The 13,367-nt window shown below is 48.7% G+C and overlaps 1 long non-coding RNA gene across 2 annotated transcripts in view; it reads right to left on the minus strand.

Annotated features, from left to right (window-relative positions):
* Nucleotides 1-13,367, minus strand: part of LOC141570821 (uncharacterized) — a 152,257-nt gene that overhangs the window by 34,001 nt on the left and 104,889 nt on the right. The window lies entirely within an intron of this gene.

Raw genomic sequence — 13,367 nt, forward strand, 5'->3', positions numbered from 1 at the left:
TGTGGGTGGGGTCATTATTTACAGTCTTTTTCCTGTGCTGGGTTTAATCACACCACCACTAGCCTCACACAGGCAGTCAAAAACCCAGTTACCTCAAATGCAAGGGCCTTGAGAACATCGATTTCAAATTAGAGTAAGGCTCCATCTACCCAAAACACAGCTTCCCAGACACCTCACTATCTAAAATCAGACCAGCACCTGGAGATGAGCCAAGTGACATTTAAGCAGCCAAAATTATCTGTGTAGGCTCATATTGGTTTATTTAAAGCAACATATAATTCAAAGCAACTGTCCCCAGAGGGCTAGATGAACTATTACCCTCTAAGAAAGACTGGATGAATCCTATAGGAATAGAAAAGGCTAAGTTCCTCACTCATAATCTATTTACTTTTTGTTTACACAAAATTTTAACAAGTTTGCATATCTGGTTTCTCAACCCAGAACAGACTAAAAGAAGTTGGGTCATGAGGTCACTACAGGTAAAGTGACACACTCCCTGATAAAAAGTAGACCTAGAAACCCCAAATGCATAGTGATATGCAGTGACTTGGAATAGCGACAAATGGCCACACATACTCGAAAGTTTCGGCACTACTGGAATAGCACAGTAACTACGTTTATAAAAATGACCCTAAGCAGAGCAAAAAATGTTAAATGTTAAATTCAGATCAGCATATTCTATCTTAAAACCTGGGAAGCATGTGACTTTTTTCTTTCTTCTTCTTCTTCTTTTTTTTTTTTTTTTTTTTTAGAAAGACTTCTGTCCAAAATAATTAAAACTTTAAATGTGATGTTTCAAAGGGGAAACCTTTAGCCAGCTGGAAAGCGCCACTACCCAGAACGGCAGGTTTCTTTCTGGATAACTGAGGTTTTATGAGTTGCTCCATTTGAGCTCTCTGGACTTTTCCCTAAAGGAAAATAGGGTGCCTCGTCAGCTAGGGAAATGCTGTTGCTTTGACTTATATGCTATTTGGAATAAACCAACAGGGGCTTAAGGAGGTTTTACTGTATTTGGTTTGCAGGCTTCACTTGGCACCATCTCTTTAAAAGGCTGCCTGCCTTTGAACTAATCCTCTATTTATAATCCAGCTGGAGAAAGGACTCAGCAATGTATACAAATTCCTAGGATTTGCAGAGTGCTGCTCACGTAGCCCTGAGCCCCCCGTACAGAGCCCCTGGCTCAGCCCGCACTTCTCCAGAAAGCACCCTGCATCACAGTGGACACGTCTTGGTGCTATGGCACACGGCTGCCTGGCATGCCCAGGAATGCACCCACATTCTTGGTGGGGCGCACAGAGCCCCGTCTGGGGATGGGAGCATGAGCTGCGTTAGGCTGAGTAAACACGATCACTCACGCTTGATGGCCTGCTCTGTTCAGACTCCCTTTCCTAAGGTCCAAAGACTGAGGCTTTGCACTGCTTTCCCCTATCAAGCCATTCTTTTCTTATAACTCATTCCCTCCCTGAAACGACGCCAACTTCACATTTTCCTTTTTCTCCCCCTCGCACAAATTATTGCAAGTCATGACAGTCTAAATATAGCCCCCAGTCTGTTTTCCAGATGCTGAGGCCTCAACATTTTCCTGATGTCTTTCCAGCTGCCTCTTTGCGCTTGCTTTCCCTGCTCCTTCTTTCTCACCTTTTTTTTTTTCTCCCCATACTCCTGCCCTCTGCCTCCCAGGCTCCTCTTGTCTTTCCTGCTTTCTCAGTTCATAAAAAAGTTCTAGAACAAGGCCTGATGCCTGGACAACCCTCTCCCCAGCTCTCCAACAATGCTAGTTGTGAAGCAGGGATATAATCTAAGGAAGAGGCAAGGAATACAGTCCTCTCAGACCCTCAGCAATGATCTTCCATGTGTCTTTGCCATCCCTTCATTTAGTATTTGTTCTGTCCAGTAAGCATTTAACTTCCATCCCTCTCATCAGCTTCTTCTTCTTGGGTCCTGGGCTCCAAAGAGTAGCTGGTGACTCCCTCCATTTAGCAACTTCCTGTTACTGGAAAATAGCTACTAGGACACACTTCAGCCATCACTTCCTTGAGGTTAAATAATATCGATTCCTTTTGCCTTTCTTCATCATGCCTAGGCGTCTAGCGCTATAATCATTTTCAGGGATGCTGTCTGTACCATCTCCAGTTGGTCATGTCCCGTGTAAGCCGTGGAGCCAGGCCTTGAGTCCTCGGCCCTCATAAGGCTTGACTCCTGCTGTATGACTGTATTAGAGGAATTCACCTGATACTTCTCAATCACAGGCCCCTGTCTAATTAAAAAAGAAGTACCACAGTGACATGTATTTCTGCCTAACTTGAGATACACTCCAATCCTTGTCCGTTTCTACATTGAAAACACATTTTGATTCATGTACACATTTTATTCCAACCACTACAATATGCTTGCTCACTATTAGTCAGCTTTCTTAAGTTCTAACTTGGCAGTCTCAAAGTGACCCATGTGCTCCAGCTAGATAGTGTATAAAACAGTGTGTTCACTTATTTATTCAAAAAACAGTTATTAGACCCCTCTCTAAGCCAAGCATGGGAGATAAAAAGATATGAATGAGAATTCACCTCGAAAGACATAGTCTAATGCAGAGTGTTTCAACCTTGACACTACTGGCATTTGGGCCTGATAATTCTTTTGTTGTGGGGCTGCCCTGGGCATTGTAGGATGTTTAGCAGAATCGCTGACCTCTACCTACTAGATGCAGTAACACTCTTTTCCAAAGTTGTGACAACCAAATATGTCTCCAGACGTGGGCAAATATTCCCTCGAGGCAAAATCACCCCAGGGTTGAGAACCACTGGTGGGCTAGACAAATATGTGAATGATGGGTACAGTTCAAAGAAGCCCTACAACAGAGGCGTGAAGGCGGTACTGTGCATGGAGTTAGAGGGCATTTGAGCTGTGTTCTGAGGCAACGGATACAAGTTTTCTAGGTAGAGACAATGCTAGAGAGAAGCTATTCTAGGCAGAGGGAACAGCATGTGCAAAGGCACGGGGGCAACACAGACCAGTTTAATGTGCCTGGCATGGCAGGTGCCAGGAGGAAAACAATAGAAGATGAGGACAAATTGGGGCTGGCCCCAGTTTATAAAGGGCCTTTTGTGACTAAGCTGCTTGGACTTGATCCTGGGGATAAGAGAAAACAAGGAGATTTTTAAGCTGAGGAGCATCATAAACAGATGCATTTTTGGCATGATAGGATGGTGAGGGGGAGAGACTGTGGTGATAGTTCAGGAAGAGATGATGTGAGCTTGAATTAAAACATGTACTTGGGCAGAGGGGAGGGGCAGGATTTGAGATCTTTCAGAGACAGAACACACACGACTCACCTATAGTGGATAGGGGACAAAGAGAGACAGTCAAGTTGGAGGTGACCCCAACACTTTTAAGCGGATGGAATCCTTCTGCATCAGTCCTGGAGCTGAGGCCCTTTTGTATCCTGGAAACAGTCAGGAGTTTGGGCTATGCCCGCCTCGCATGGAAAGATGAGATTTGGGAACTACATTTACACTGGGGAGTGTTTTTAGGAGTCCTTCTTCCCCACCTTTCTTTAGACCAGGCTCATGAGAGGTATGTGGTGGAAAGAACCCAACCAGTAGGAATTGGGTTAAGGAACTGAGCCTCTGCTTTTGTCACCATCAGCGCCTGGCAGTCAGGTGGCTCTGAGCCTCAGTTTGTCCATTTGTGGTCGGAGGAGACCACCTCCGCCGAGCCAGGATGTGGTAAGTGTGAATAGGGCAGCTTCTGTGGGTGGTTCGGCCCCCGTAGGTACTTGGCACTTGATGCTTGCAGTTGGCCAGGATCGTGAGTGGTTGTAATCAGGCCTGATGGAAAGGCCCCCTGACTCCACCGCGGCCTTGAGTGGCTGCCAACTCGTGACCGGGCCTGCTTTGAGACTTGCCTGCAAATTCTCTTTTTCAGGGTGTCTGGTGTCTGCAAATAGGCTTCCCAAAACCTTCTCAGGCTCCAAGAAACCCCTCTGGCTGTGCATCCCTGTCCTTTGTCGTCTCCTAGCTCAGTGGGAAACCTTGAGACAATCCTCCTCCATTTGGCTTCATGCAAAGCCTTCTCTCCGACTCCCCTCCCTGCCTTCCCAGTCAAGTTAGAATGAAAGGAAAGAGTAGGAGGCTGGGATACAGGCAACTTAGAGAGAGGCTTGCTCAGCTGGCTAGTCATGATGGCCTCAGGCCTGCTATGGAATACGTCTTCCCAGTGTTTCCTGAGTGGGTAAGGTGGGTGAATGCGCCAGGAGGCAAATGGTGGGTGTATGTGGGGTATGTGTGTGCAGATGAGAGAGAGAGCTCACTGCCCGTACTCCCAGGAGCCCCGGCGCTGATGGTGATCTCTCTCAACGCAGGAACAAGGGACTGCATTGTTAGCTCGCCTATCTCTTGGTTTCTGATTCACCCCGGGCCACTGCAGCCTGAGCAGGTTCGCAGCTGCTCAGGGATATACTTTCCAGCACATTTAGGACTTGGAACAGCCCCAGGTTTCAGGAACACATGGTAAGGGGGGAGGGAGGGGGCTCAAATAGACTCAGAAGCGGGGAAGCGAGCTACTTCTTTCTTTCTTCAAGACGAATCTCCATTTTCATCATCTGATAGCAGGAACAGCATCTGAAGACGGCGGATGAATTGCAAACCTGTGCAGGTCGGGGAAGAGGGCAGGCGAGTGGGGGGAGATGGGCAGATTTATTTCATCCTGGCTGAGGTCTTCTTGTGCAGCCCGTCCCCTCTGACACGCAGCTCCTGCTCCAGTTACACAGTCTCCGCCCAGCCCCAGGCCTGCCAGGGAGCTTGCGCCGGAAGTCAGCCCCTGGAGGGAGCCTCTGGCATCCAAGAGCCAGGGCCAAGGGGCCAGAGAGGAGGTGGAGATGGTTCCTAAGATCCTGGGAGCACCAAGTGCTCCAATAGTCCTGGTTTTACAAATTGGTCATCTCTTGTCTCTGTCCTGGTGCCTTCTTAAGGAGGGGATGGAGATAGTACTTTCCCAAGATCTGGGATCAACTCTTTCTCTGAGGCAGGTAACTACTTCACAGCAGACAGAAACCAGGTGACACTGCTGCCCCATGCATTTACCCACTTTCAACCCCAGCCATTCATCCATCCATCTAATGCTGTTAAAGGCCTTCTAAATTCCAGGCACGGTTCAGGCACTGGCTTTTAGCAAAGAACATAACCAGGTCCCTGCCTTCTGGGAGCTCCAGCTGACAGACAACCCAAAGGAATAGGCACACATTTATAGCACAGTGTGAGGGTGCTCAGGCAGGGCGAATCCCAATCTGAGCACCGTCAATTCCTCTGAGAGGCCTGGTGACCTGCTCACCTGGCTTCAGGCAGCGTCTTCCTCTACCACCATCTAGCTGGGTGTCCTAGGGCAAATTTCTCTGTGTGCCTCAGTCATCTCAGTCCACCCCTGGGGATGATCATGGGGCCCCATCGACCTCTGCGGGCAGCTGTGAGACTCCAGTAAGACTGTGCACAGAATCCCCTAACAAAGTCTAGAATCTTTGTCTCATGCTAATATTCTTCTCCTGTTTCCCAGTAGGATAACGGAGGAATACAGTCCATCACACAGGAGCCAGTATAAGAACAGGGAGGCTGATGTGTGATGCTGGATCTTGCAGCCCCCTCCGGGCCCCGACCTCCCTGGGCAGTGCTGTATAGGGCTGGCCTCTGTGCAGGGCTCAGAACAGCTCCCAGACTCCCAAACAGAGCCCCTTTCTCCTGAGCTTTTACACAAAGCTCGCTCACAGGATCTTATTCAGAGGGCTAGGTGATCAAAAGGGTGCCTGCCGGCAAGCAGCATGACCTTTGGGCCTGCCTCAGTGGATGAGGGAGGTAGGTCCCAAGGCTCCCCAGCCCCGAAGGGACCTGCCAAGGCCTAATTCTGCACAGACACAGAAAAGAAGGTGCAGAGTGGCAGGGAGCACAGGTGAATTCCCGGCTCCCGGCCCTCATGGACCACTTGTCTCCTCTCTGCTCTGTAGTACTTCCGTTCATTCCCAGAGGGGATGAAGAGTTCCCTCCCTTTCCTTGGGGACAGACAGGGTAGGAGAAGAAGGTGTAGGTGTTAGGAGGATAAATGAGTTTGTAACTGAATAAAATGGTTTAAACAGCATGGCAGAAAAGGATGAAGGGTCAGTATAGTCTAGTCATAGCACTAATAGAACTTGCTCTGACAGCAGAGAGTCCCATATCTTCACTGTCCACATGACAGCCACTAGCCATATGTGGCTACCGAGCACTGATATGTAGCTAGTGTGATGGAGCAACTGAACTTCTCGCTTCACTTAATTAATTAAGTTACTGGTAGATGTTGCCTATGGCTAGTGGCATCCCTACAGGGTAGTACTGCTCTAGTGGGGAGGGGTCACTGAGGCTTTGATGCCACTTAGACCATGTTTATATCCTGACTGTAACTTACACTTACCAGTGTGTGACTAGGTTGTGTGGCTTCATCTCTCGGAACTCAGCTTCCCCATGATTAATAGTAATACTAAGTGAGCTGAGTGAGGGCCACCTTCTGTGTAGCCTGCTACCAAGCCCCAGGGCTCCAGCTCACAGGAGCAGAGATGAGCTGGTGGCTGCCTCGGCCAGGGTGCATCTCCTTTTCCTCTGCCAGCAGAGATTCATCTCGGGGCATCAGGCTTCCAAGTTTATGAGGAGGAGACAATCCAGCCTTTTCCTTCCTAGGTCTGTCTTGCTCCATAGAGGGAGACCATGCCCTGCACAGGAAAATGTCACCTCTCCATGATGCACAGAAGATTTGACAGGGCAGGTCTGAGAGCCTCAGGACAGGTTGCCAGGCTTGGGCCTTCTGCTCTGTATCCACCAGCTTGACCCTCTGTGAACCAAAGTCCTTGGATTTCGTTGCTGACCCTGCTGGACCCAGGTGGGATGAGGATGACGCTGTGGCTAAGAGGAAGTTTCCTGCTCCAGTTCTCAGCTGCCAGCTGCTTTCCTCCTAAGCGATGTCTGTGTGCCAACTTTTCTTCTTCATATACCTGAGTCAAAACTTATCTGTTCCGTGTCCCACCCTGGTAAGAATCTATTCATGATTTTCCCAAATGACAACTGCCTTGCCATCGTCCCAGATACTGATGTCCTTTGAAGATCTGTCCCTGCCCTTTCCAAGAAATCCATGACCATTGCAGGACTGCAAGAGAAGGAATATCAGGCAATGTGGAAAAGGAGTGAGGTTCTGGTGAGGTGGGCAGGTAAGATGAGGTGGGATAAGCTTTTTCCAAGATGCTCTCTGAGGACAATCACATCCTCTGCCTTTTCTGTGGGAGCCTCTGAGCCAGCATCCTGGGAAGCCTGGTGCTACCATGGCATGTGAGCAGGGGCTGCCAGAGCAAGAACCTGGGGGCCCAGGAGACTCAGCGCCAGCCAGCACTGACAAGCCTATCCTCGTGCTGCATGACACCAGGGGTTCATGTAGATGACAAAGGCCACTGACCTCCCTCCACTAGTGACAATGCCCATGCAGGAGAGCTGGCTAGTGCAAGGGGGTCAAAGACACAAAGTCAACAGGCCTCTACTGTGCCAAGGATGGTAAAGCCTGGTTTCTCCATTACCCTTCATATCAGGTGCACAAAGTGTATTTCTCAGCAGTACTTCACCATCCTGATCCTTCTACAAGGAAGAGGGCAGAAAGAACCCATCTCTACCTACAGAGGAGAAGATGGAAGTTCAGAAAGTCACCTAAAGATTCAGCATTAGCTTCCTCTCTCCTTCCCACCCCACATCCCATCAGATTATCACCATCACCATCACCATCACCATCACCACCATTTATCATTTATTACGTGCTAACTTTGTGTGGTGCATACTTTGTTCCATCCTTACAACTATTGTGAAGCAGATATCGTTATCCCCATTTCATAGATGGAGAAACTGAGGGCCAGAGAAGTTACTAACTTATCCAAAACCACACAACTCCTTTGAGGCAAGAGAGAAGATGTGAAGCCCAGGCTGTCACTCCCTGCAAAATTGCACAACTACCAGGAGAGAAGAGCAAGAGAGAGGAGAGATGGTGGGGTGGTCTCTCCTCCATAATTTGCCTCGGAGGCCAGAACACAGTCTGCCACAGGCAGAGGTGGCCATGCTGCCTGGAGTGAGGGCACAGAATGGATAGCCGGCAGGAAAAACTGTGCAGAACCAGCTGCAGAAGCATGCCGATCCTCTTTCCCTCCACCCTCTGTGTAGCATTTTCCTCCGGGCCAGCCTGTTCCACTGGAAAAACAATCTCCCCTGCCTGGGGACTTGGGGCCGGCTGGGCCACCTTCTGGTCTGTCTTCATTCAGATCCCATTTCTCTCCTCTCTGGGAGGTGGGGGAGGGAGTCACACTGGGGGAGGCGAAGGGGAGGCTGAAGTCTTCATCTGTCCCTCTTTCAAGCCAAGCAAAGAAAAATAGCTCTTTGCCAAGATCTTTCATCTCAGTCATTTACTCTCGCAGATGTTTTCTGCAATATAAACAAGAAGCAAAGAATTTGGGGAGGCGAGGAGGGCGGGAAGCGGGCAAGAGGAGAAGAAAGAGGAGAATCCACAGCTTTGAAATCCCAGCCTGCTGAGGGCAGGAAAAGGAATCGGCAGGGTCTCTATTGCCCTGAGAGCACAAGCAATCTCAGGTCCCTGCACCAGGCCAAGCGGGAGGGTCACTTCCCAGGGTGTCTTTGAAAGAAGGTTCTAGAAAAGTGGCCCAGCCTTTGAGTGGGTGGTCTCCCCAAACAGCCTCTCTGCCTGGGAACTGACACATGGAGAACAGCTGCTGGGGCCCTCTGGGCTCAACCTGGAGCTGTGCCCTATTGGGGCACACACCTGCCCACCTAATGCTCCCTGTAAGATGGGCAGGGTCCTGGACCAGCAGAGCTGTCAGCAAGACCGACGGGAGATGTGGGCACCCACAGTGGGAATTAGGATTTGTTGCACCAAAGGGAGAAAGAATCTTGAGCTGGACTGGGTTGGAGGAGCACAGCCTACAATGAGTGAGTGGGTCAGGAAGTTGGATGTCTCTAAGCGCAAAATTTCATAGGATTCTCATTGATGTCAGTAGTTCTTAAAGTAAACTCAAAAATCTATGGGGGCTGGCAGTAACCCAAAGGAGTGAAGCGGGCTGGGGCCTACCATGACCCAGAGAAAGCAGGCCCACCTAAAGGGGGCAGCCACAACTCATTTCAACTAAATAGTTAAGAAAGCCCAGAAATTCAGTTTCGTATAAAAATCTCTGGCATTTTTTTTAACATTTGCAATAATTTAAAACAACAAAAATCATTGTCAGCCACATGATGCATCCCAGTGGGCAGGTTTTAGTTTGTGAATCACAGGTTTGAGACATTTGCAAAAACGTCGGCTGAATGAATGAATGCTACCTCACTGTTTACTCCTCCTGCTCTGGGCTTACCAAAGGAGTTTGTGAGAGGAAGTTTGAAAGAGAATCAAACAGCAAGCTTTTATTGGGGACCTACTCTCTCCCCCAAATGGAGCTAAACAAGCTGATGGATTCAGAAAATCAGACCTGTTCCAACCCTGGAGGGTTTACGCTGTGGCTGGGGAGACAGAGTGCTGCAGGAAATGAGACCAACCCTTGACAGTGCTTGGTTATGTGGCCTGGAATGTTCAGGGGACAGAAATGAGGCACTTCTTCCCAGAAGAGGCAGTGTTTAGGCTGAGCTTTGAAAAATGGGTGTAATACCCACTTGTTCAGGCTGATCGTGGATCCTGAAACAGGAAGGCTTCTCACCCATCCCAAGACGTTGAAAACTCTGCAGAATCGAGACCCAGGACCTCAGAAATGGGGGCGCGGGGGGAGGGGAGTTCTGTCTGCCAAGAAAGAGTGGGCACACTACTACTGCCACCAACCTCCCCACTCACTCGCCCATGCCCACTGGCATTATGGGTAGGGTCTCCAAGGAGAAGCCAGTGCAGGGGTGGGGGGTTATGAGCTACACGCAGGCCATGGAGGGAGAGCTGCCATTTAGGATGGAGTGATGGGCAGGCCTGATGCTCAGCAACCAGCTGGATGGAAAGGGGGACAGTTTTCATACAAGGGCCCAGAGGGTTTCTGGGCACCTATGGTTTCCTGCCGGTATCCACAGCTTTGAGTTCTTTGCATGAAAGAGAACGGAAATGGAACCAATTCCGGTTGAGCCCAGGCCCCCCACATATTAGCCCCCATATTCCTCACAACATGGTCCCGGGCAGTCGTGATTGTTCCCAGCTTATAGACAGGACATGGATACAGGGCAGTAAACTTCCCAAGGACAGGAACAGCTGGTCACTGCTCACTATCGAAGCCCTGGTGCGAGCACATGGCCTACACCTAGAAGCCAAGCGATACAGGATGCCAAGTGAGTGGTCTGAGGTCTTATAGCCAGAAGTGGCCAAGAGGAGATTCACACCCAGGACTGCCTGACCCCAAAGCCACTACACTGAGAAAGCTGCATTCCCAAAGGTTCCCAAATAGTTACTCGGCGTGCTCTGTCACCAGTCAGCACAGCTGATGGATTGTCAGTGCGAAGGAGGTACAGTGTATAAACATTACTTGCATGGCCAGGCATTTGAATTCGACGAGATCCCTTGAAGCAACATGGCCCTCCTTTTCACTTGATGCCTCAGTCTCCTCTCCAACAGCCCTTGCTTGGCTGGACCACCTCTAGGGAGAGCAGACTCGCTACCTAACACCCCTCTCTGACTGCCAGCAGGCTGAGCTTCCATCTGCCTCACGTCAGCCCTTCCGCAATGATCACCGTGCTTGCGTTCTGAACTACACAGACAAAGCTCTTCAGCATGGGCATCTTGATGATACTCAAAAACCTCTCTCTTATTTCCCTGTCTCTTATCTGTCTCTTCTGCTTGTCCTTCACATGTTCTTCATGTCACATGCTTTCAGGCCCCCTCACCCATCCCCATGCCTCTCCCCAAATGCAGTACAATTTCTTTGCACTTCTCCTTAAGAAACAACATCATGGCATTTCAGGTGGGACAGACCAGTAAAGAGTCCAGCAAGAGAAATACCTCCCTAATCTTCAATGCTCTTCTTCGGTTAATATCGTCTAAGTTCACACCAGTTTTCTTGGTAATCATGCATGTTGACTCATGTCAAGTCTACTATCAATGCAAACCCCCAAGTCTTTCACATCTCCCCCATCCTAGACATGTATAGTTCCATTTGTTTAGGCCCCAAGATTCCAGATGTACATTTACCCCATTCTATTTCATTATGTTACATTTAGCTAGAATTAATCCAAACAGTTGGGATCTTTGGGGACTAATACTATTATCCAAGGGATGAGCTACGCCTTCCAGCCACGAGTGAGAAGTCTGACCTCTGAAAGTTCTTCCTGGTCTGACGGAACTGATGACACGTGAGGGCTATGGAAGTGCTCTGAGACAGTGGATGGGACCATCTGTCCAGGCTGACGTTCACCTCTTTATCGGTGCTTTAGGGCCACTCGGCACATGCCCAGCCTCTCCATTTATGCGGCCTTCCAGCCCACATCGTCCTCAACAGCTCCATGAGCTAGCTACCTGCTGTGCTGCCTACTGCAATACCATGAGCTCCCAACTTAAGAATCCCATGCTCCCCCACCCCCCAAAAAAACAAGTGTGACTGGCAGGCCATCTCTGTTCTTGGTGAAGCCTCGCTGATTCCTAATCATCAGCGTTTCCTTCCTTGTTTTCAGAAGCCATCCCTTTGCCTGTAGATGAAAGAGATTATCCCTGAACCCCAAAGCAGAAGCTGCCCTCAGACAACCAGACTTGTTAACTCCTGAAGATGGGCACGTCCATTTGCTCCTCCAGAGGCTGACCTTGAGGACTGTGGCACTGGGCGCCCTTGCCCTCTGGCTTAAGTGTGTTTCAGTCAATGGGAGGCACCCACCAGAGAGAGGAGGGTAGGGCAAGGTCAGGGTCTGGTTCCTCTCTACTACCCCTGCTTGTGTCTCTCTACTTTCCTTTACCTGAAGCCATGGCTCCTGTTAGATGGCTCCCTCATAAGGCAATTTCTCTCATGCCTCTTTCCCTTCGCTCTCCAGGCTCCCACTCCTGTTAGCCCTGGCGGGCCTCAGCACGCTTTATTTGTTTCCTTTAACCTTACTCATACCTGTAAGTAGTCTTATTTCTAAATTCTTCTCAATTACCCCATTGGATTGTGCCATCTCTCTCCTGACATGATGCTGACTGACACACTCATTTTGACACACTCATGTTGCCTAAAGAGAGTGTGTAGGTGTTGGCAAAAATAGCATAGTGGTTAAATGCACAGAATTTGTGGCCTAACTGACCAGAGTTGAATTCTAACTCTACCATTTTTTAGGTTTGTGGCATCAAGTTTATCATCGGACAAATTACAACCACTCGATAAATCAGAGTATACTTCAGGCTTATTATTAAGAGAAAAATCTAAGCATTGAGGGTGTCATTTTGGTGCTAGGATAAGGTAGCATTATGCTACAGGGTTTTACTATTTATGACTACCAGGGAATTTGGACGGCAGGTAATTTGCCCACACACGACAGGAGAAAGAAAACATAAGCATTACCATTATTGTTATTTTAGTAGCTAGTGAGGGTTTCAATTCTATTATTTATTCAAGAGAAAAGTTTAGCAAAAAATGCTCCAGGAAATTTTTTTTACATTTTATCTGACATCCTTTTCCTATCCTTTCTTGGCATGATTTTTAAAGTCCCCCAACTACAAAGTATAATTTCTACAGGTTTAAGGTAAAGAAATGTGGTGACCTTACAGAGCTTCTTCCCCGCCCCCCACCCCCAAATGATGCTCTTGCCAAAATTAGGCTCAGAAGAGAGCCTCTTAACTCTGTCCAAAAGCTAAACCCAAAAGATGTCAAAGGTACTCTGGTCAAATTTCACTCGACTATTTTTAGTTGGCGTAGGGCGAAACAAGGTTCCCCAAAGATCTGAGCCCTGTGAAAGTTGGAAATGCTGCCAAGATGGAGGAATACAGCTCTCCCCATTGGAAGAGAGAGAACAATTCCCTCCTTCATTGACCTAGTATATCTATTTGCTGCCCATGAATCTTCCACCTGCTCTGTCTTGCTTGTGTTAGATCACATTGGTTGGTCTGCTTCTTTGCTATTCCAACCCCAATCTTTACTACTGAGCCCTTTCTGTTGAATTATTAACATGGCAACCCATCCTGTGGGCCATCTCGTGCCATGTTATCTTCTATCTCCTGGGTTGGAAGGTTGGTAGTTTTGTGGATGTCTATCCTAATAGAAATGCGTGATAAAGTGTCCTGGATTCTAAACTTAGACACACTTCTTTACCCTGTCAGTACCTCTCACTACTTATTTCTCTTTCCTGAGACTCCCAAAGCTCTGCCATGTTCACTCTGTCCTTTCA

Source organism: Rhinolophus sinicus, chromosome 3 (assembly GCF_057876585.1).
Source record: "Rhinolophus sinicus isolate RSI-liver-muscle chromosome 3, RSI-T2T, whole genome shotgun sequence".
Lineage (NCBI taxonomy): Eukaryota > Metazoa > Chordata > Mammalia > Chiroptera > Rhinolophidae > Rhinolophus > Rhinolophus sinicus.